Here is a 23,683-nt window from a genome sequence, read left to right on the forward strand (position 1 = left end):
AGGTGGAGTGTAGACAATCATTCCTTGTACCCTCGATTAGAAGGAAGTCACTACTCCACCAGCGGGTATAGAACCCGCGACTAGATTAGATCGTCCCTCCCTCTACTCGAGAGCCAAGAGATTTCTTTCCAAAGGACCTCAGGCTAGAAATGCTCATCAAAACAAAATAGTTACACAATTATTATTATTATTATTATTATTATTATTATTATTATTATTATTATTATTATTATTATTATTATTATTATTATTATTATTATTATTATTATATTATTATTATTATTATTATTATTATTATAATTATATTATTATTATTATTATTATTATTATTATTATTATTATTATTATTATTATTATTAAAAATAAACCATTTCGATTAATGGTTACACAATTTCAAATAATGGTCATGAATTCCAAAAATGGCTACGTAGTTTTATATCGAATGGACAAAAATCTTACATAATATTATTGTTGTTGTTGTAACTATATACTAATGGTGATGACTTTTTTTTATTGTTCGCTGATAATGCTTAAATTATACATATTTTTACATGCATTTTAAAGCGTTATCTTGGTATGTAAACATCTTTAGTACTTGGGCAAATGACCCAAAAAGGTAACATAAGTTACCAAATTTGACAATCAAGGTAACCCCCAAATCTTGTAAGCCCAAAAAGGATTTCAATTTAATTTTTACGCAAGAAAAAGATTACGTGTTTAAAAATTTTAAAATTGAGGTAATATCCAATGAACACAAAATCTAAAATCGCGAATTACTTCAAATTGAAACTTGGAACAGATTCCTAGTGCTTCGATTAGCATTTGTTTTGAAGCAACTTGATCTAAAACATCACGAAAAACAACGAATCGAGATAAACAACTCATTTTGTTCAAACGACTTGTTCATCTCGATTAGTTGTTTTTTGTGATGTTTTGGATCAAGTTGCTTCACAACAAATGCTAATCGAAGCATTAGGAATCTGTTCCAAGTTTCAATTTGAAGTAATTCGCGATTTTAGATTTTGTATTCATTGGATATTACCTCAATTTTAAAATTTTTAAACACGTAATCCTTTTTCTTTCGCAAAAATTAAATTGAAATCCTTTTTGGGCTTACACGATTTGGGGGTTACGTTGATTGTCAAATCTGGTAACTTATGTTACCTTTTTGGGTCGTTTGCCCTTAGTAATTTTATAATCAAAAGTTTATATTTCATATAAATAGGTATTATTAATGTTTTTGTTTAATAAAATGTGATTACTAGAACAAAACTGGAAAAAACTAAAAAAGTGAGAAAGCCATCTGCTGGAGTAAAGGAAGCCGCCGGCCGGAGCAGAAAATTTCAAAAAGTTTCCGAAATTAAGCCAAAAATCGAAGAACTCGGTGACCAAGTAAAATTCAAAAGAGCCGCCGGCTAGATTCAATGGAGCCGTCGGGTATCCAAAACAGTTTCTTGTTCGTGAATCCCAAGTCAAGATATTTAAAGAAACCAAATCTGTATAGGATGTCAAGACTTGGAGCCGCCAGCTATAACCATTAAAGCCACTGGCTCTAGAAACTAACAGATGTGAACTTGTGCTTGAAGCAAAAAAAAACGTGTAGTTGGGGGTAATTAAGGCCAGAGCCGCCGGCTATAACCATTGGAGCCGCTAGCTCACGAGTCGGTTTTCGAAATTATAAATAGAGGCTGAATTCAGCAATTTCAATGTACAAATTTAATTTCAATTTTTAGGGTTAAGTTACGAATCCTTTAACTTTTAGAGTTTACTTTCGGGTTGTTATCAACATTATTCAATTCAATTCATGTTCTTTTTCATCTTTTAAGGTACTTTTATTTTTAAATTCTTGCATCTACTTTCATTATGTTTACGTTTATGTTTAATTTTTTTATTCGTATCTAAATATGAACTAAACGTTCATAGTGGTTGTTTGGATGATAAACTGAGATTCATTTGAGAGACCAGATGAAGCCGCTGGCTATAAGGGTTACAGGTGCCGGCTAGAATACCCAAAGCTGCCGGCTAGAATACCCAAAGCCGCCGGCTCCTGTGCTTAAATTCCACATTTTCTGGTTTCTGACTAGAACTATGTAATTATGTTTCTGTAATTGTGTTTTAATCTATTTATTGTTGTTATGATTTGGATCTTTATTTACATGCTTAATGATTAGGTGAATAGAAACTAGGATTAACTTGTAATTAATATGTGTTTAAGTTCTAATATGTGATCTTCACGTGATAATTAAGTTTAACCTTTTTGAGGGATAACAATCGGTCTATAATTTTTATTTTGTTGATTATCAATATAACTTATGAAACTAATTAATCAAAATCTCTTATGACTCGAAAATCCGAATAACCACTCTTTTAATATATTTGAATTAAATCTAACTCTCATATTCTATCTTTCCTAAGATAGTCTTACTAAAAGTTAATTACAATCTATAATAATAATAATAATAATAATAATAATAATAATAATAATAATAATAATAATAATAATAATAATAATAATAATAATAATAATAATAATTACTTCTATTTCTTTTCTAAGAGATAGACTAAATATAAATAACAACTCTTAAAGCTCCGCGTCTTTTGGGATGATAACCTAACTACTAATTACTATACTACCTTGATCGGGTTTTGTTGCTCGCTAGGGTGTTAAAAGTGAAAAGTAAATTAGATAATATTGTAACACCCCGTTTTTGCTAAACATGGTGCTTGTGGCGTCATACGGAGTTTAAGAATGTGTATTTGATAGTTTGGATGTAATGAATTGACCATGTTTGACTTTGGGATGTTTTAAAAGTGAAATCGGAGTACATCAGGTAAACTGTCGAGTTCGGAGGGGTTTTATCGCGTTTGAAGCTGTCGCGGATCGTGACAAAGTGGGTCAAAACGCGACAACTCCTGATCCATGACTTCTATTCTTTTATCGCGTTTAAAAAATGGATATCGCGTATGGGTGTCGCGAGACGCGACATAGTGTTGCGAAACGCGACAAAAGTCGCTGTAATCTCATTTTTAACCCATTTTAATGGAATCTTTTTAGGGAGTTTTGGTAATTTCACTTATTGACGGGTTTTATACCCCAAATCAGTTCCAAGGCTTATCTTATTTTCATTTTTACACACCAACACTCTCACCTTCAAACCCTAGAGAGAGAGGAGAGAGTTTAGAGAGAGAGAGAGAGAGCTCCATTTGGAGAAGAAGAAGGGTGTTTCGGGTGAAACCTCAAGTGTTAAAGTTGTTCCACTCGTCGACGGCATCATTTTGGCGGTATTGGTAAATTCTAAATCCGAGTTTCATTGTTTGATTTGAGATTAAATGTTAAGGTTTTGAGCTAATTAGTTGTAAAACCCATTTAGATGATGAAGAGGGTTTATGGAAACTTGTTATTTTGATACTTGGCGGGTTTTGGGTTAGTTGTTGATTTAACTATGTTTAAGGCTTGTAAGTGGTGTATAATCACTAGTGTTAGTGATTATAGAAGTGTTGTATGTCATACCCCATCCTAATCCATCTGGACGAAGTCACCAACATCTGGCCCCATTGCGATGATCGACTCTATATAATGTCTTTGAAATGAGCAAATGCACAGTGGAAGATTCCTTTCATACCTGAGAATAAACATGCTTTCAAGTGTCAACCAAAAGGTTGGTGAGTTCATAAGTTTATCATAAACAGTAAAATTCATCATTTTGATAGACCACAAGATTTAAATGCTGCATGGTACAAATGGGCCCGAATCCTATACCCACATGTAATGTACATGCGATATCTTTTAAATACAGTACACCTTTCTCGTGTACGAAATCATCTTTCATAAATCTTAGTAACCGTACACATATCTCGTGTACAAAATATAATACACATAACCTGTGTATAAAAATCATTCTCTCGATACATAAAATTCACACCAATTGGTGGCAATTATCATGTCCACATAATTCAATGGTGGCAATTATCATGTCCACATAATTCAACGGTGGCAATTATCATGTCCACATAATTCAATGGTGGCAATTATCATGTCCACATAATTCAATAATAATTCGCAGAACTTCTGTCTGCATAATAATTCATTTGAGGAATGTTTTGCTTGTGTCTATCTCGTCAAACATTTATAAAAGCATTTCATGTATTCGCAGTTCAAAATATATTTCAAAAGCATTTAATAAAGCAGTTGTAAAAACAGTGCATGTATTCTCAGTCCCAAAAATGTAAAGAGTAAAAGGAAGCAAATAAAACTCACCATACTGTATTTTGTAGTAAAAATACATATGACTATATTGAACAATACAGGGTTGGCCTCGGATTCACGAACCTATATCATTCGTATATATATTAACACATATAATTATAATCAAGTAATTTTATTTATTAATCTTATAATATTTATATATTAAGTGTTGTAGTTGTATGAAATTTATAATAAAATCTAATTAATATATATATATATATATATATATATATATATATATATATATATATATATATTCTATGTATATTTTATATCTTAAATTATATGTCCTCTATATTTATTTTGTATACTTAATTAAAGTAATTAATATTTATGCATGTGTATATATATTTATATATAATTAGTATTTTTATCAAAAATCAATAATTTGTTATAAAATATGCTCAATATATAATTATATGTAGTATTAATATAAGTATACTTTTATATACATAATATTTATTTGTTATGAAAATAATAATAATGATAATAATAATAATAATAATAATAATAATAATAATAATAATAATAATAATAATAATAATAATAATAATAATAATAATAATAATAATAATAATAATAATAATAATAATAATAATAATAAGAGCATTAGTAATAACTACCTCAAAGAAGTAGTCCTTAAAATGCCCAAGTCCGGGTTTGAACCCGCGACGTCCCGCTAATCCGATAACACTCTAAACCATTAGTCAGTTTCTATTCCTCTATTATTATTCAAAATTTATATATATAACCATTAACATCATCGTCAATATCGTACCATTATCATCATCATCATCATTGTTATAATCGCAATAACATCAACTTATATCATCAATATCATTATCTAAACATCATCACATCATCATCGTCCTATATCACCCGTCATCATGTATTATGATCCCATCGTCAACATGCACTCGTTATCATCTTCTCAGGCACAACCTTATCATCATCAACACGTGATCCAGCTTACTGAAATCATTACTCTTATCACCATTGCTTAATACCAAGACCATCATTATAATCATCATGATCTAACAGACAAGTTACCAGCGAATAACTAGTAACCAAATGTATATGTTAATACCGATTACTTACCTTATGATCCTGGTCCAGCAGCCATAATCTTAACCCAACAGTTCAGCCCACAAGTGCACAAGGGATTTATGGCCCAACAGCCTCACAAGCCCAATAGAAATTATTGGCCCAATGGAAAACCCGTAAAAAAAATCGATGGCTTCATATGTGTTGTACCGTTCACTTACTCCTATCCATTTGCATTATTTAATTTTTATTATTATTATTCTATATGATTTGATTGAGTTGCAGCTTACAGCTGTAAAGATACACACACGTACGTAACCTGTTTTTCCTCTTTTTCTCAATCAGATCGCTTTATTGACATGATTTGTGCATCTCGTGTGTATCAATCATAATCATCATCTTCTCTTCTTCTTATAATAATCATCATCATCATTATCATATCATCAAACAATCGAAACAATAGTAGAAGGTACAACCGTAGCAGATTAATAGGTTTTTGTTTCGTTGGGTGTTTACCGAAAGAAGAATAAACAGAAGCAGTTTCAGGGTTGATATTCGCAGGGTGTTTGTTCAATTCAAAATAGAAAACAAGTTGCAGCATAACAAGGAGTGATAGGTTGAGTCGTGTTCAGATGTAAGCAATAAGGACTTCCGTTTTCTGATTAATTGGACAGAGAAACAAAGGTTACAACAACTTATAATAAAAGTTAGTACCAGTGGGTTTTGGTTTTGGATTTTAGTTTGTTTAAACCAGAAATCATATATAAAAGTCGAGGTTAGTAGTAATGTTGTGATCTTGATGATGGTGGTTTCAATTCACAATCCCAAAGAAGGAAATAAATAAAAAGAAACGTGGTGAAGGTTTTGTGGTTTTAGATGATGAGCTCCTGAAGAAGGAAGAACAAAACGGGTGTGAATGGTGTTTTGGTTGATATCATAAAAACAAAAGCAGTTTCGCATTTTGGTGATTGGAGTAGTTTATCATGAAAACATACATTAAGAATCAAGTGTGGGTGATGAGATCCGGTGGTTTTGTTGAGGGATTTATCGCACAACATAAAGTAAAAAAAAACATTTCGGGTTGTGGTTGGTGAATGAACCATAGAAGAGGTTGAGTGCAGGTTGTTCGGAGAAGAGAGAGAGATGGAAGGTCGTCTATTTTAACAAAGATGTAAGTGGTTTGTGGTGAAGGAACTGATGGTTCTTGGTGGTGAAGGTGGTGATTTCATGGAGGTTTGTAGGGTGGCGTGTGGTGATAGTCTAGTTGTTTTGAAAATGGTGAAGAAGATTGGTCTTGTGTTGTAACCATATATGTGTCTAGCATATGCACATATAATAGATTAGATATTGTGAACTGATAATGTGAATATGTAATATGTAACGTGATTGATGGATGAAATCTTGAGTTTGGTAGATTTCATTTAAGTGTACCGAATAGTGGAGATAATATTTAAAACTTGTGAAAGGGATAGGCTTAATTCTTCACAGAATTTGCATTATTAGATCAGATAGAAACAAAGTTAGTACAAGTTGGGATAACAATAATGCATCTAGATATTCAACTAGTTCTCCACATAATTTTTATTCGAAACTTATAAACGTAATAAGTTTATTCACCTCATTTTAGTTGTTATCCTTAATTATATATTATTAGTAATGGTAAAATTAGTATTAAGTATCTACATGTTTTAGTTTCTTAACTACTTAGTCAAAATGAAAAGTGTTGTTTACATTACGTGTTGGGTTAATATTATTACTACTATTACATGTGAAGAGATTGTGAACTTGTAGATTTTTATTAATTAATTTACTTAACACAAGTATGCTTTAATGTAATGTCGCTGGTTAATTATCAATTACTTGTATACTCCTTTAATTTAAATCGTTTATCTATTAACCTAGATACATATTTATTTATAACAATAAATATATATAATAGTTTATTAATGTTCAGGTTATTATATATATTATACCTATATTTATATATACACATTTTTTATATATATCTACATATTTACAAGCAATGGTTCGTGAATCATCGGGAATAGTCAAGGGTTAACTGAATTCACATAAACAGTTCCAAAATTTTGAGACTTAACATTACAGACTCTGCTTATCGTGTCGAAATCAAATAAAGATTAAGTTTAAATTTGGTCGGAAATTCCCGGTTCGTCACAGTACCTACCCGTTAAAGAAATTTCATCCCGAAATTTGAGTGAGGTCGTCATGGCTAACAATAGAAATGTTTTTGTGACTCATATGAGTTGATAAATTGAGTTTTATCATCATTGAGTAATATGGATAAAAATAATTCGATTATTCGAAGAGTACAAATGAAGCTATCACCAAAGAGTGAAATAGGAAAGTAAAGATTCATCTTAACTTTTGACAGAGTCAGGGTTGAATTCCGGAATTCAAGGAATTTAAAGAAAATCTTTGAAATCTTATAAGATCTGATTCTTCAGGATTTATGGAAATTAAGATCTCTTTAATTAAATACGGTGATCTGCCCAGATTACTACGTCTGATATTTCCTTTATAAATTTACCTTTTCCGTTCCATTTGTTTTCACCACTTCTATACTCAATTTACCAAATTCAAAAGATTTATGAAAATGCTTAACCCTGTTCTAATCCTTGTTCTTATTCTAACTATCTCAATGATCGTTCTTCTTTTCTAACTCCCACCTGAAGAATCTTTTTATTTTTATTATGCTCTAGGGATTATTATATTTATAATCCTCCCGTATCTTTATATTGCTATACGTACTGATATCCACGGTTTGTAATTTCGGTGTTGTCATTGGGCTTTATATTTTCTCTTATATTTTGGATCTCTTTGCCTTTTTTTTATCCTCTCGACCTCTATTAAAGCGAGCAATGGTCCAGAATTCATAGATATGAATTTCGAAATGAACATAGTTAATGTTCTAAGAAAGAAATGGTAATAACACGTTCTTGATTCATCAAATTACCAGAATATCCGGGAAAGATAGAACTATCAAGAAAATATGTTCTTGATATGTTTATATATCAGATAAAATGTAAGAGTCGTGTAACATGGCACATGATGACGTTATAATCTGTGAATCATCATGTCCCATTTAGAAACTCAACATGATTTACTGTAATATAATCACGTTGATCAAGTGTCATTATATTATACTAACTCGTGTATCAGTTCCCAACATTACTTCAATAACATTCATATTTTAAGCTCGAAAGTTTACAGAATATAGAAACTAACAGTTTCTATATGATGTAACACTGATAGCACGAAGAGATAATTAATATCAGACGAGAATATTTATGAAGATATCTTCAGAAATATTGAGGATATTTATAATGAAAGATACGATGATATCTTGGAATTTCTAATATCTAAGGATGATAGAGAAGATTTATCCGTAAGGGTTTAGATTCAGAAGCAAGGCGTTCGTTAAAGATTTCATCAGATACAGAATCATCAGGATTCTTTATGTACAAGTTTAGTCCTTGTGATTGGTTTAAAGACTCCTTCGTAGTTTGCTCAATCAGGTTTTCAGTTTCAAACTTTTTCTGAGCTTTGCCAACATACAATTCTTTATCATCAACTTTTGGCTGTTGAGGCTGTTTACAGTATTTATTGCTTCATTCAACTTTTCAAAATTCAGAGTATTAATTCGCAGACTGGGTGCTTTTCAGAATTTCAGAATGGAAGATCATAGTTCTAAGAGATAAATGTTATATGGATACATATAACTGTTGATGTGGAAACGTTGAGAGACTCACAATACAGATTTGCTGATTTCCGGTAATTGGTATATCAATTTTGGTTACAAGATGCGGATGAGTACATGATGAGACTTCAATAGATAAATATAGTGATTTGTCGAAGAGATTTAAACCAAGGAGCGACGAGGTTGGTGGTATGTCTGCTGGTAATATGGTGGAATATAAGAGGTTCTCCGGTAACAATAAAAGAGCACACATATATATATATATATATATATATCAAAGTGTTAATAAAGTTGTTTAGAACGAAAAGTCTAAGTTGACTTGCTGGAGCTGTGACAAAATTTGCTACTTTGAAAGGAATTAACAAGTTATTTTGGGTAATAATAACACTAAAGGAATTAGCACAGATACGTGTTAAACGTTTACTCAGGTTCTGAGTGTTTTCAGGTGCATAACTATATGCATCAATATTTTTCTTCCGTAGATGAAGTGCGGTTGGTTCATCCTCTCGATTGAGGTGTTTTCAAGAATCATAAAAGGTTTGAATGAAGATTGTAATCAGCGAGATAAAAATGAGGTTTAAGATGAAATCAAGTGGCAAACTTGAAGAATTGTTTAGTTTCATATGTTATAATCAATATTTTAATTCATTTTAATTGTCCAATGTTGGTAGTCCTCAGTTGATAGTCCACAGTTAGCAATTCAATAAGTCATATATAGTTAAATATATAATATTCGAATTAATCAATACGTATCGTGACTCGTGTATATGTCTCAGACTCGATCACAACTCAAAGTATATATATTATTTGAGAATCAACCTCAACCCTGTATTGAGAGCTTGATCATTACTGCATATAGAGTGTCTATGGTAATTCCAAATAATATATATACGCGTCGATATGATATGTCAAAACCTTGTATACGTGTCCCGATATTTAACGTGCGTAAAATAAATACAGAAATTAAATGACAATAAATAAAATGCGTAAAGTAAATAATAGAAATTAAATGACGATAAATAAAATTGCGATAATTAAATTTTGATAAATAAACTGCGATAAATAAAATGTAATCAGTTAGCTAGGAACAGTTAGCTAGGAACAGTTAGCGTGGATTCTTAACAAAAATTTTCTCATAGTTAATTTGTTTGTTTCTAACAAATTTTATTTTGTCCAATGTTTTCTTCATTATGCCACTTGTCGGATTCTGATAGGTCAAAATCCAAATATGAAATTGAATGGAAATGGTTATTCTGAGATGAACGGATACGTATATCTGTGAATGTAAGTAGGATAATAAATGACCGTTGAATCAGATTCAAAGAATGTACAGTGTAACTTATTAATGTGAAATCTTAAATATTTCTCGGGTATTACCTACCCGTTAAAATATTTTCATCATTAACAGTTTGTACAAAAAAAAAATTTAATTACAATCTTTATGAAAACATATATACATATATATTTTCTTCAGATGTAATCATGGATTTAATGAGTCAATATGATATTAAACTCATTTGATTTACCGTTAGAATAAGAATATATAATTTCTAAAACATTAGAGATTACATAATCGCCCTGAAGAACGAAGATAATTGATGTAAAATGATACGTAGAACGGTGATTATACTCGTGGTACAGAATGAGATGTTGAGGCATGGATTGTTGATGGTACTGGTGCTGTTATTGATGGTACTGTTGATGCCGGTGATGTTGCTGAAGCTGGTAAATTTTGCACCATATTCTCCAGATTGATTACTCGAGCGCGAAGTTCGTTGACTTCTTCTATTATTCCTGGATGATTGTTGGTTCGGATGAGCGGATGAATAAGGTTTAGAATCTTTGGATATAATATAATCGTGACGAGTTATCCTGGAAATGAGAGAAAATGGTATTTTGGACATGTTCGCCTGTAAGCGCTTCAGGTTCATCGTCAAGAGGTGAATTCGGTTGGTGGAAGGAATTGCCTTCTTCGCGTCTCCATTGATTAGGTCGACTACGAACCCATCAGATGAATTGTTGATTCATTCTGGTGACACTGCTTTCGGAGATTAGGTGAAACTCCATATTGGAATAGCTGTCGGAATCCGAGGAATTCGAACTGGTTGAGGGATTCCTCTCGTACGATCAGATGAAGGATTTTTCGATAAGAAATGGATTATAGGATGTAGATTAGTACCCTGCAATACATAATTTACATATACATATATAATACTAAAATCCCATAAGTTATGGAGAAATCTACAGAAGCTGTCAGACAAAGGTAACAATAACAGATACGCTAAGATATGAATTTATCTATACACAGTCTGAGGCAGTAAGACGTGTCTAGACTTTAAGGATGATAAGCAAATAATTTTCGACACTAAATGATAAGCAAAAATTTTGACATGCAGACACGGTCGAAGTCCAGGCTCACTAACGCATCTAAACAACTACTAGTTAGACACACTAATGCAAGACCTGGTTCTCTAAGACCACCGCTCTGATACCACATGTCATACCCCGTCCTAATCCATCTGGACGAAGTCACCAACATCTGGCCCCATTGCGATGATTGACTCTATATAATGTCTTTGAAATGAGCAAATGCACAGTGGAAGATTTCTTTCATACCTGAGAATAAACATGCTTTCAAGTGTCAACCAAAAGGTTGGTGAGTTCATAAGTTTATCATAAACAGTAAAATTCATTATTTTGATAGACCACAAGATTTAAATGCTGCATGGTACAAATGGGCCCGAATCCTATACCCACCTGTAATGTACATGCGATATCTTTTAAATACAGTGCACCTTTCTTTTGTGCGAAATCATCTTTCATAAATCTTAGTAACCGTACACATATCTCGTGTACAAAATATAATACACATAACCTGTGTATAAAAATCATTCTCTCGATACATAAAATTCACACCAATTGGTGGCAATTATCATGTCCACATAATTCAATGGTGGCAATTATCATGTCCACATAATTCAACGGTGACAATTATCATGTCCACATAATTTAATGGTGGCAATTATCATGTCCACATAATTCAATAATAATCCGCAGAACTTCTGTCTGCATAATAATTCATTCGAGGAATGTTTTGCTTGTGTCTATCTCGTCAAACATTTATAAAAGCATTTCATGTATTAGCAGTTCAAAATATATTTCAAAAGCATTTAATAAAGCAGTTGTAAAAATAGTGCATGTATTCTCAGTCCCAAAAATGTAAAGAGTAAAAGGGAGCAAATGAAACTCACCATACTGTATTTTGTAGTAAAAATACATATGACTATATTGAACAATACAGGTTTGGCCTCGAATTCACGAACCTATATCATTCGTATATATATTAACACATATAATTATAATCAAGTAATTTTATTTATTAATCTTATAATATTTATATATTAAGTGTTGTAGTTGTATGAAATTTATAATAAACTCTAATTAATATATATATATATATATATATATATATACATACATATATATATATATATACATATATATATATATATATATATATATATATATATATATATATATATATATTCTTTGTTTATTTTATATCTTAAATTATATGTCCTCTATATTTATTTTGTATACTTAATTAAAGTAATTAATATTTATGCATGTGTATATATATTTATATATAATTAGTATTTTAACAAAAATCAATAATTTGTTATAAAATATGTTCAATATATAATTATATGTAGTATTAATATAAGTATACTTTTATATACATAATATTTATTTGTTATGAAAATAATAATAATGATAATAATAATAATAATAATAATAATAATAATAATAATAATAATAATAATAATGAAATAATAATAATAATAATAATAATAATAATAATAATAATAATAAGAGTATTAGTAATAACTACCTCAAAGAAGTAGTCCTTAAAATGCCCAAGTCCGGGTTTGAACCCGCGACGTCCCGCTAATCCGATAACACTCTAAACCATTAGTCAGTTTCTATTCCTCTATTATTATTCAAAATTTATATATATAACCATTAACATCATCGTCAATATCGTACCATTATCATCATCATCATCATTGTTATAATCGCAATAACATCAACTTATATCATCAATATCATTATCTAAACATCATCACATCATCATCGTCCTATATCACCCGTCATCATGTATTATGATCCCATCGTCAACATGCACTCGTTATCATCTTCTCAGGCACACCCTTATCATCATCAACACGTGATCCAGCTTACTGAAATCATTACTCTTATCACCATTGCTTAATACCACGACCATCATTATAATCATCATGATCTAACAGACAAGTTACCAGCGAATAACTAGTAACCAAATGTATATGTTAATACCGATTACTTGCCTTATGATCCTGGTCCAGCAGCCATAATCTTAACCCAACAGTTCAGCCCACAATTGCATAAGGGATTTATGGCCCAACAGCCTCACAAGCCCAATAGAAATTATTGGCCCAATGGAAAACCCGTAAAAAAAAATCAATGGCTTCATATGTGCTGTACCGTTCACTTACTCCTATCCATTTGCATTATTTAATTTTTATTATTATTATTCTATATGATTTGATTGAGTTGCAGCTTACAGCTGTAAAGATACACACACGTACGTAACCTGTTTTTCCTCTTTTTTTCAATCAGATCGCTTTATTGACATGATTTGTGCATCTCGTGTGTATCAATCATAATCATCATCTTCTCTTCTTCTTATAATCATCATCATCATTATTGTATCATCAAATAATCGAAACAATAGTAGAAGGTACAACCGTAGCAGATTAATAGGTTTTTGTTTCGTTGGGTGTTTACCGAAAGAAGAATAAACAGAAGCAGGTTTAGGGTTGATATTCGCAGGGTGTTTGTTCAATTCAAAATAGAAAACAAGTTGCAGCATAACAAGGAGTGATAGGTTGAGTCGTGTTCAGATGTAAGCAATAAGGACTTCCGTTTTGTGATTAATTGGACAGAGAAACAAAGGTTACAACAACTTATAATAAAAGTTAGTAGAAGTGGGTTTTGGTTTTGGGTTTTAGTTTGTTTAAACCAGAAATCATATATAAAAGTCGAGGTTAGTAGTAATGTGGTGATCTTGATGATGGTGGTTTCAATTCACGATCCTAAAAAGGAAATAAATAAAAAGAAACGTGGTGAAGGTTTTGTGGTTTTAGATGATGAGCTCCTGAAGAAGGAAGAACAAAAAGGGTGTGAATGGTGTTTTGGTTGATATCAGAAAAACAAAAGCAGTTTCGCATTTTGGTGATTGGAGTGGTTTATCATGAAAACATACATTAAGAATCAAGTGTGGGTGATGAGATCCGGTGGTTTTGTTGAGGGATTTATCGCACAACATAAAGTAAAAAAATAAAAAAACATTTCGGGTTGTAGTTGGTGAATGAACCATAGAAGAGGTTGAGTGCATGTTGTTCGGAGAAGAGAGAGAGATGGAAGCTCGTCTATTTTAACAAAGATGTAAGTGGTTTGTGGTGAAGGAACCGATGGTTCTTGGTGGTGAAGGTGGTGATTTCATGGAGGTTTGTAGGGTGGCGTGTGGTGATAGTCTAGTTGTTTTGAAAATGGTGAAGAAGATTGGTCTTGTGTTGTAACCATATATGTGTCTAGCATATGCACATATAATAGATTAGATATTGTGAACTGATAATGTGAATATGTAATATGTAACGTGATTGATGGATGAAATCTTGAGTTTGGTAGATTTCATTTAAGTGTGCCGAATAGTGGAGATAATATTTAAAACTTGTGAAAGGGATAGGCTTAATTCTTCACAGAATTTGCATTATTAGATCAGATAGAAACAAAGTTGGTACAAGTTGGGATAACAAAAATGCATCTAGATATTCAACTAATTCTCCACATAATTTTTATTCGAAACTTATAAACGTAATAAGTTTATTCACCTCATTTTAGTTGTTATCCTTAATTATATATTATTAGTAATGGTAAAATTAATATTAAGTATCTACATGTTTTAGTTTCTTAACTACTTAGTCAAAATGAAAAGTGTTGTTTACATTACGTGTTGGGTTAATATTATTACTACTATTACATGTGAAGAGATTGTGAACTTGTAGAGTTTTATTAATTAATTTACTTAACACATGTATGCTTTAATGTAATGTCGCTGGTTAATTATCAATTACTTGTATACTCCTTTAATTTAAATCGTTTATCTATTAACCTAGATACATATTTATTTATAACAATAAATATATATAATAGTTTATTAATGTTCAGGTTATTATATATATTATACCTATATTTATATATACACATTTTTTATATATATCTACATATTTACAAGCAATGGTTCGTGAATCATCGGGAATAGTCAAGGGTTAACTGAATTCATATAAACAGTTCCAAAATTTTGAGACTCAACATTACAGACTCTGCTTATCGCGTCGAAATCAAATAAAGATTAAGTTTAAATTTGGTCGGAAATTCCCGGGTCGTCACATTGGAACCACTTTGGGTGTGTTTGGGTTGACTAATTTTGAAATGGGTCAAAATTAGGGTTTAGGTGTTAACATGGGCAAGATAGGTGTTTAACACTTATAATTCGGTTTGATTGGTGTATTAGGACCATTCTCACTTGTGTTAGTGATTATTGGTTAGTTTGGGCGTGGTTTGAGCTTGAAAGTGCATTTGGGTCGAAATTGCACTAAGTGTCAATTTGGGTTGATTTGTAAATCCACCCTAATTGTGTTGTTTGTTATGTGATTAATGGAATAGGTACATTTCATTGGCGATTTTGGACTATTCGGTTGCGTTTATCAAGGCATTAAGGTGAGTGTAAATATATTATATGCGTATGTATGCATAGGATGGGTGCGTGCGTGTAGGGTAACCCGTGCTTGGGTTTACTCTATGTTTGTGTGGGAAAATGGACTCCTCTTGTGCTTCGGGTCCATGTGATACGCTTATGCGTTTAGGGTTATCACCTTGGTGTTGTGATTTGGCAAGCGTATTGGATAAACCCTTTAGCGATGGGTTTGCTAGCATTTGATGTTGAGAAGATGAATCTCGGGTAGTGCGGATTCATGATGACTCGGGTAGTTCGGTCATCTTGGTAATGAGGTGGAGAATTTCGGGTTGTGAAATTCACTAAGGCTCGGGTAGTTCGGCCAGCCTCGGTTGGAATGGGGAAGGAAGTGGATCTCGGGTAGTGCGAATTCACTAAGGCTCGGGTTGTTCGGCCAACCTTCATGTGTTTAGGGTTAAGGGGTTAACCTTGTTGTACTAACGGATGTATTATTGTATATGAGTATATATACTTATTGTATGTTGTAGCTAATCTTGTGGATTTGGCTTGGTAGTACGTTAGGTATAGCTTGCTAGTTATACTCGGTATGCAGTATGTGTTTAGTTTTTGTGTTTGGTCGTTCGTATTCATTTTATGCATATGCATGTATATAGTATGTTTATACTCACTAAGCTTTCATAGCTTACCCTCTCGTTGTTTACATTTTTATAGGTTCGCGAGGTGACGGCTTGGGTAAGCATGGGGACTAGTGCTTGCGGGTTGCTTTAGAAGATTGTGCTCTAGACTTTTGATTAGGATTGGGTAGCGTTCCCAATCACCATGATCGGCCTTTTTGTTGGAAAACTTATTAGTATCTTTTGGTTATGTCAAACGGGTCTCGGGTTGTATGCCCGTTTGTGTTTCAACTTTTGTAATAAATGTTTTAAAGTTTATTAAACTTACTATTGTATTAAAGATGTTTTTGGAAACATAATTGAGACCTAAATGTTAACGAAATTAATGTATTATAAAAAAATATGGGCCGGTTTAAATACGGGTTGGGTCGTTTCAAATATAAATTTAAAAGTTGAGAATAAAGCTAAGTACTTTGCACACACTTTTACACACATCATGTACGAGGGTAAATTAGTAAATTTGCCATTCTTTTTAAACTCGTAACCACTTTAAATGATTTTACTTATTTTGCGTCTTCTGTAATTTTGACTATGTATCCCCTCCCTCTCCTAACAATTAATACTCAAAACCTAACACAACCGAGACTCATTCTCTATACATAAAAATCATTATTTTCTGAGTTGTAGGACACACGACTGCCTCCATAAAACAGGATATTACGTTACGGTTAAAACTCAACCGGTCTTGCCGAATTCTGTTCCACCACGCGTTGGAGTTACTGTTGGAGTTTTTTACGGTCATTTTCCAGTGTGCGAGCTATTAGCGTTTAACATTTTGTTTGTATTTCATTCACCCCATCATTACGTGATCCTCATGTCTTTAGATATTTTTTCGATTACATTTGTTTTGCTACAATAAAGCTAGAGTTTGATTGATAAATCTATTATGTACGGAGAAATATTATTTAGGGCTTATTATAAAGTCTTTTATTTGTTAATTTCTATAAATTTAAGAATACAACTCGGAGATACGATTTTCTTCTAGGGCCTCAATATACTGTGTAATATGTTGAATTTTTATATGGTAATTTGATCCTAGTTATTATTATTATTATTATTATTATTATTATTATTATTATTATTATTATTATTATTATTATTATTACTATACGGAGTATTATTTTAATTTATATTCACTGAAATTATTTTCTTAATGTTTTATGAATTACTCTTACCATACTATCTAAAAGACAAAACCATATAGCACTATTCATCAATAGTAATCAGGGGTATTTTCGTTATTTTACCTACTTTTTTTTGTCTCCAACGATAAAAGAAGCAACTCTCGTAAAAGAACCAACTCTTCAATGTTACCAAAAGATGTCGAAAAAAATTCTTTTTTATAAGAAAATCAACTACTTTTTTTTTCCTCAACGATAAAAGAGGCAACTTTCATAAAAGGAACAACCCTTCAATGCTACCAAAAGATGTCGAAAAACATTCTTTTTTACAAAATAGATCAACTAACTTAAAAAAAAAAGAACGCTAAAAGAAGCAACTTTCACAAAAGGAACAACCCTTCAACGTTAGATGTCGAAAAAAATTCTTTTTTACAAAATAGATCAAGACTTTTTTTTAACTCGCATTCAAAACGGAGCGCCCGGCGCGAAGCAAGGGCTCCACAACTAGTCATAACAATAGTATAAAACTGGCTTATCGTAAATTATATTTTTGTTATTGATATCGATATTCAATTTAATAGGAAATTAGTGTTGATGTCAATGATGATATCAAACATGCTAATAAATACTTGATGTTTTAGTATATGGAAACTGATTTGAAGAGTGTATTTGAAAACTGATTTGAAGAGATACATTAGACTATATTGTTAATTTGGTGCAAACGTTCCATACAACAATGCTATTGTACTAATGGAGTAACAGATAATATATTGGTTCGATATTTAAGACGTTTTATTTCCCGTGCCGCAATTGCTTTTCTTCTTTAGAATGGTTTCATCTGAATGGCACATGCCTTTTAACAATTTATGAGCACTACTGTCATTCTTCACGGGATTAAATATGGTGATAAGGCTAGCAATACGTACGAGTGTTCTAAGAATGATTCATACTGTTACACGACTATCCATAATTTACAAGAATAAGTTCTGGGTTGGATCTGAGTCCAAGTTGACGCACATTCAAATCTAGAGGGGAGGTTTTCTCAAGGATTCTTTTGTGGAGAATAAAGGTGTATGCCCTTAACCACTCGTTTAATCCAAAGCACATCGGGTACCCAATGCGACGATGGTGTGTGAAGAGTTTCCACCTAACACCTGCGTGAGTGACAAATGAGAGTATTCGATGTCGAAATAATGGTTCAAAACTAAAAAAAGAAGAGTGGTGATATCCTTTAATTTGTAAAAAAATACAAGCAATTTAATTCCTCAATTGTGTTACTAATTACATAGACAGTTAAAATTAAAATATCTTTTTATGGCATTGTAGTGTGAGAATGGACATATAGCTTGCAACTCATGCTGCTAGAAGATAAAGAGAAAATGTCCTTGCTACTTGCTAGTTAGTTATATCTTTTTTTGGAAGTGCTTACTTACATGTCTTACACTTATATAAGTTGAATGAGTTGTTATTTCATTTTTTCTTGTACAAGAAATCGCTGAGTTACATGAAAAATAGGGACCTTGGAACGACCTATGGTTAAATATGAGAAAATAGATGATCTTTATCGACCAAAGATGCCAGCAATTTTGTAAATTGGCACTACTACATTTCGGTTCATTTAGAGCCCTTCATTTAGACGTGTTCACTACATAACACGTCTAATTTATCAAACGGAACACGTCTAATTAAGGTTTTTATAAAAAAAAACACCGAACACGTCTAATTAATATTCGCAACACGTCTAATTAGAAAACTGCAACACGTTTAAATAAGTTTAACACCTCTATTTGGTAACCACGTCTAATAACTTTTACCGGGAACACCTCTAATTGACAACACGGCTAACAAATATTTCAAGGAACACGTCTAATTATCAACACGTCTAATAACTTTTACCAGGAACACGTCTGAATGAAAAAACAACACGTCTAATTGGAAACACGTCTAATAAGTTTTGCCAGAAACACGTCTAAATGACGAACACGTCTAATAAGTTACAAAAAACACGTCTAATTAGTTTGCAACAAACGCCTTTTAACTGAAACACGTCTAAATAAGTTTAAATAAGTTAACGGGTTATATAAGTTAACGATCTCCGTTTAATCAACCTAACCCTTACAGTTCTATTAACGTAAGTTAACAGAACACGTCTAATTAAACTTTTTAACATTCCCTCATCTTAAGTATTATCTTTATCGTTATCAAAAGGTATACCTAAATTAATTTGATTTGACGATGTAATATTTACAAATAATACTATATTTTTTCACGATTTTAGTTTATCGATTGATAAATACTCCATACAATTGTTGCCTCCACGCATCAAATCAAATTTCCAATAAAAGCCCTCTTCAAAAAGCTAAACTCCCAATTTGTCAATTGAACCGTACAATAACATTGAAGCTTCTTTGAATTTTCTCACCGGTAAGTTCAATTTTACAACCTTATTTTCAATTAAATTCCTTAAACTATACATGATTTAGTTGAATTCAATTGTAGATTAAGTTCGATTTTTGTTTCAAGATCCGTTTTTTTCGTCAACATCCTCTTGAATTTTATATTTGATTTAAGTTTTGGCTGGAATATTGATTTGTGCCGGATGAATTTTGTTACGGAGTATATTTTTACTTAGGGTTTCGATAAAACTGCGTTGTGTAATAAATAATTGGACTGTGATGTCAACCTGTATGATAAAAACTTATGTATTTTGAGGATTTGCTTATACCTAAGCACTCGCCCACATGTTTATAACTTTCTATGTTTATAAAATCACTTATTTTAATGAATGCAATATTTTATCAAAACGTATCATATAGAGGTCAAAACCTCACTGCGGAATCAATGATTAACGTGCCGCGTCAATAGCGATTTGGACGGGTCGTTACAGTTGGTATCAGAGCTTGAGGTTATAGGGAACCAGAATTTGCATTAATGTGTTTAACTGGTAATTGTTAGGATGCATTAGTGAGTCTGGACTATGACCATATCTGTTTTTACCAATTTTTGCTTATCATCTTGTCAAAAACACTATATATGATATATTTATATACTAACGTAATTGTTGTTTCAATTATGTGATAGATGACTTCTTCTAATCCTATCATTTTGTACGACTCGGAATCAGACACTGAATCTATTCTATCCACAACTGAAAAGGGCGTTCCAATACCTATTAAAGAAGAAATTGTGTTAGTTGGGGAATCTCAACTTCAGGTTAACCCAGAGGAGGTCCCAGCTCCACCCAGCTCTAGTTTTCCGGAGCCACAGTATCGTTGGCATGGACCCATGATCCCTGAAATAAACGAGGATCGTCCATTTCTAAACGAACATGGATATTGGGCCAGATACACCGCCGACGGGCGGGTTGTGCCTATTACGCTTAGCAGATATCGGTTCATGACCACCGGTACATATTCTCCTACACATGACTCAGACAGTTCATTAGGTGAGATCAGTGAGGAGGAGGATGAAGTAAAGGATATTACTGAAAAAGAAGTTAACAAAGAAAAGGAATTCAAACTTGCTATAAAGAACCACAAAAATAAAAAGTCCTTAATTATTAAAAAGGAACAGGACTATTCGATCCGTAACCACCATTATTGTATTAAACCCACTGAGGCAACGGGTACCTCAAAACCCCAACTAAAAATTAAATACACTGCTAGAATGTCTGTCGGACCATGCACACACAAACAATTGGCAGAGAGAACCAAATGAGAAGAAGTTTCTGATAGTTCTGAATAAATGACCTCGCAACCATAAATCTTCCATGCACTATTCTATTGCTTATGTGTGCTACTCTATCTTGTTATATAGAATAAGCATATGTAAAATATCGATATTGTATGGTATTGTATTATTTTGGTTTATTAATAATAAATGCATGAAATGATTATTTGTATTATTACTACTTATTATTATTATTATTATTATTATTATTATTATTATTATTATTACATAATAACGTAGTAACTCGCTATAATTTTTCATAGTGGAATATTATTAGGATTTTAGTAGTTAATTCCTAGTACTAGCTATTATGTATGAACTTACCGGGTAGGTAATACCCTAGAGATAATTATAAAATGCTAATAAGAAGAAAATGCTTTTATAATAATTGGTTCATATTATTAATATGCTACGATTAACTATTGACAACTCATTTTACCTATAATATTCTATATGATTAAATTATCTCTGTTGTGTTTATTGAAGAAACATGTCTCAAATGTCGGATGCTGAGTTTGAGGAACTAGTCGATAAACGTGTGAATAAAAGAATTACTGCAGCCGAGGCAGCAAAAGCAGCAGCCGAAGCATCAGCCAAAGCAGCAGCCGTAAACACAAATTCATGAAACGGATGCTCATACAAAACTTTTCAAGGATGCAAACCACATACGTTTAGTGGGACCGAGGGACCAGTAGGTCTAACCCGATGGTTTGAAAAGATGGAGTCCGTTTTCAAAATCAGTAATTGTGCGGACGGAGACAAGTCAAAGTATGCTTCGTGCACGTTGCAAGACGGTGCACTTACTTAGTGGAACAATTATGCTAAAGCAGAAGGAGTAGATACGGCATATGATATCTCTTGGGAAGAACTGAAAAAGATGCTAATCGAGGAGTACTGTCCTCGAAACGAGATCAGAAAAATGGAATCTGAGTTACGTAATCTGAAGGTTTTCGGCGCGAATCTCAATAACTATGAAAAGCGTTTCATGGAACTAGCCTTGTTGTGTCCCGAATTGGTGCCAAACGAGAAACGAAAGATAGAAATGTATATTAACGGTTTATCGATCAATATCAAAGGAAATGTTACATCATCCAAACTGAATACGATGCAGGAAGCCATGACAATGGCACACCAAATCATGGACCAGATCACAGAGAGTTCGATTAAGGCACCAATTACCGAAGTCAAGACAAATGAAGGAAAGAAGAAATGGGAAGACTATAAGGGCAAAAGTACTCACCTGAAGAAGCAAGAAACTTTTAAAGGTAAACAAGATGGGGCAACTGCTAGTCCAAACTATAAGGGACCCCATCCGTTCTGCAAAAGATGTTACACACATCATGCAGGTTATTGCCAAGTGGTCTGTGATAAGTGCAACAAGAAAGGACATGTGGCGAAAGATTGTTATGCCACCGTTTCTGAAGTAAAGACAAAACCGACCGATGTCAAGAAATGTTTTCGATCCGGGAAGCCTGGTCACTTTATAAATCAATGCCCTGATAAGGAGAAGAACAAAGAACCCGCACGTGGGAGGGCATTTAATGTTAGTGCCAGTGAAGCACGTGAGGATCCTAATCTTGTCACGGGTACGTTTACCGTTAATAATCAACTAGCTTCTATTATGTTTGATACGGGTGCTGATAGAAGTTATATGTGTAAAGACTTTAGTTCTAAACTAAAATGTGCATCATTGCCTCTAGACGATAAATATACTATTGAATTAGCTAATGGTAAACTGATAAAATCCGATAAAATTTGCCATGGTTGTGAAATAAATCTCGCTGGTGAAACCTTCAAAATCGATTTGATACCCGTAGAATTAGAAAGTTTTGATGTAATCGTTGGCAAGGACTGGATGTCCAAAACAAGAGCGGAAGTTATTTGCGCTGAGAAAGCGATCCGCATCCCTCGAAAGGATGAAACATCATTAATGATTTATGGGGAGAAGAGCAACTCGAAGCTGAACCTTATCAGCTGTATGAAGGCCCAGAAACTTATAAGAAAAGGTTGTTATGCTATTCTGGCACACGTAAAAAAGATCGATACTGAAGAAAGAAGCATTGATGACATGCCTGTTGTAAGAGAATATCCCGGAGTATTTCCAGAAGAATTACCGGGGCTACCTCCACACAGATGTGTAGAATTCCAGATTGATCTCGTACCAGGAGCCGCACCTGTAGCCCGATCCCCATATAGACTTGCACCTTCAGAAATGCAAGAATTATAAGACCAGTTGCAAGAATTATCGGACCGTGGATTTATTCGTCCCAGTTTTTCACCTTGGGGTGCTCCTATTCTGTTCTTCAAGAAGAAGGATGGGTCTATGAGAATGTGCATAGATTACCGAGAATT

Source organism: Rutidosis leptorrhynchoides, chromosome 10 (assembly GCF_046630445.1).
Source record: "Rutidosis leptorrhynchoides isolate AG116_Rl617_1_P2 chromosome 10, CSIRO_AGI_Rlap_v1, whole genome shotgun sequence".
NCBI classification, from domain to species: domain Eukaryota; kingdom Viridiplantae; phylum Streptophyta; class Magnoliopsida; order Asterales; family Asteraceae; genus Rutidosis; species Rutidosis leptorrhynchoides.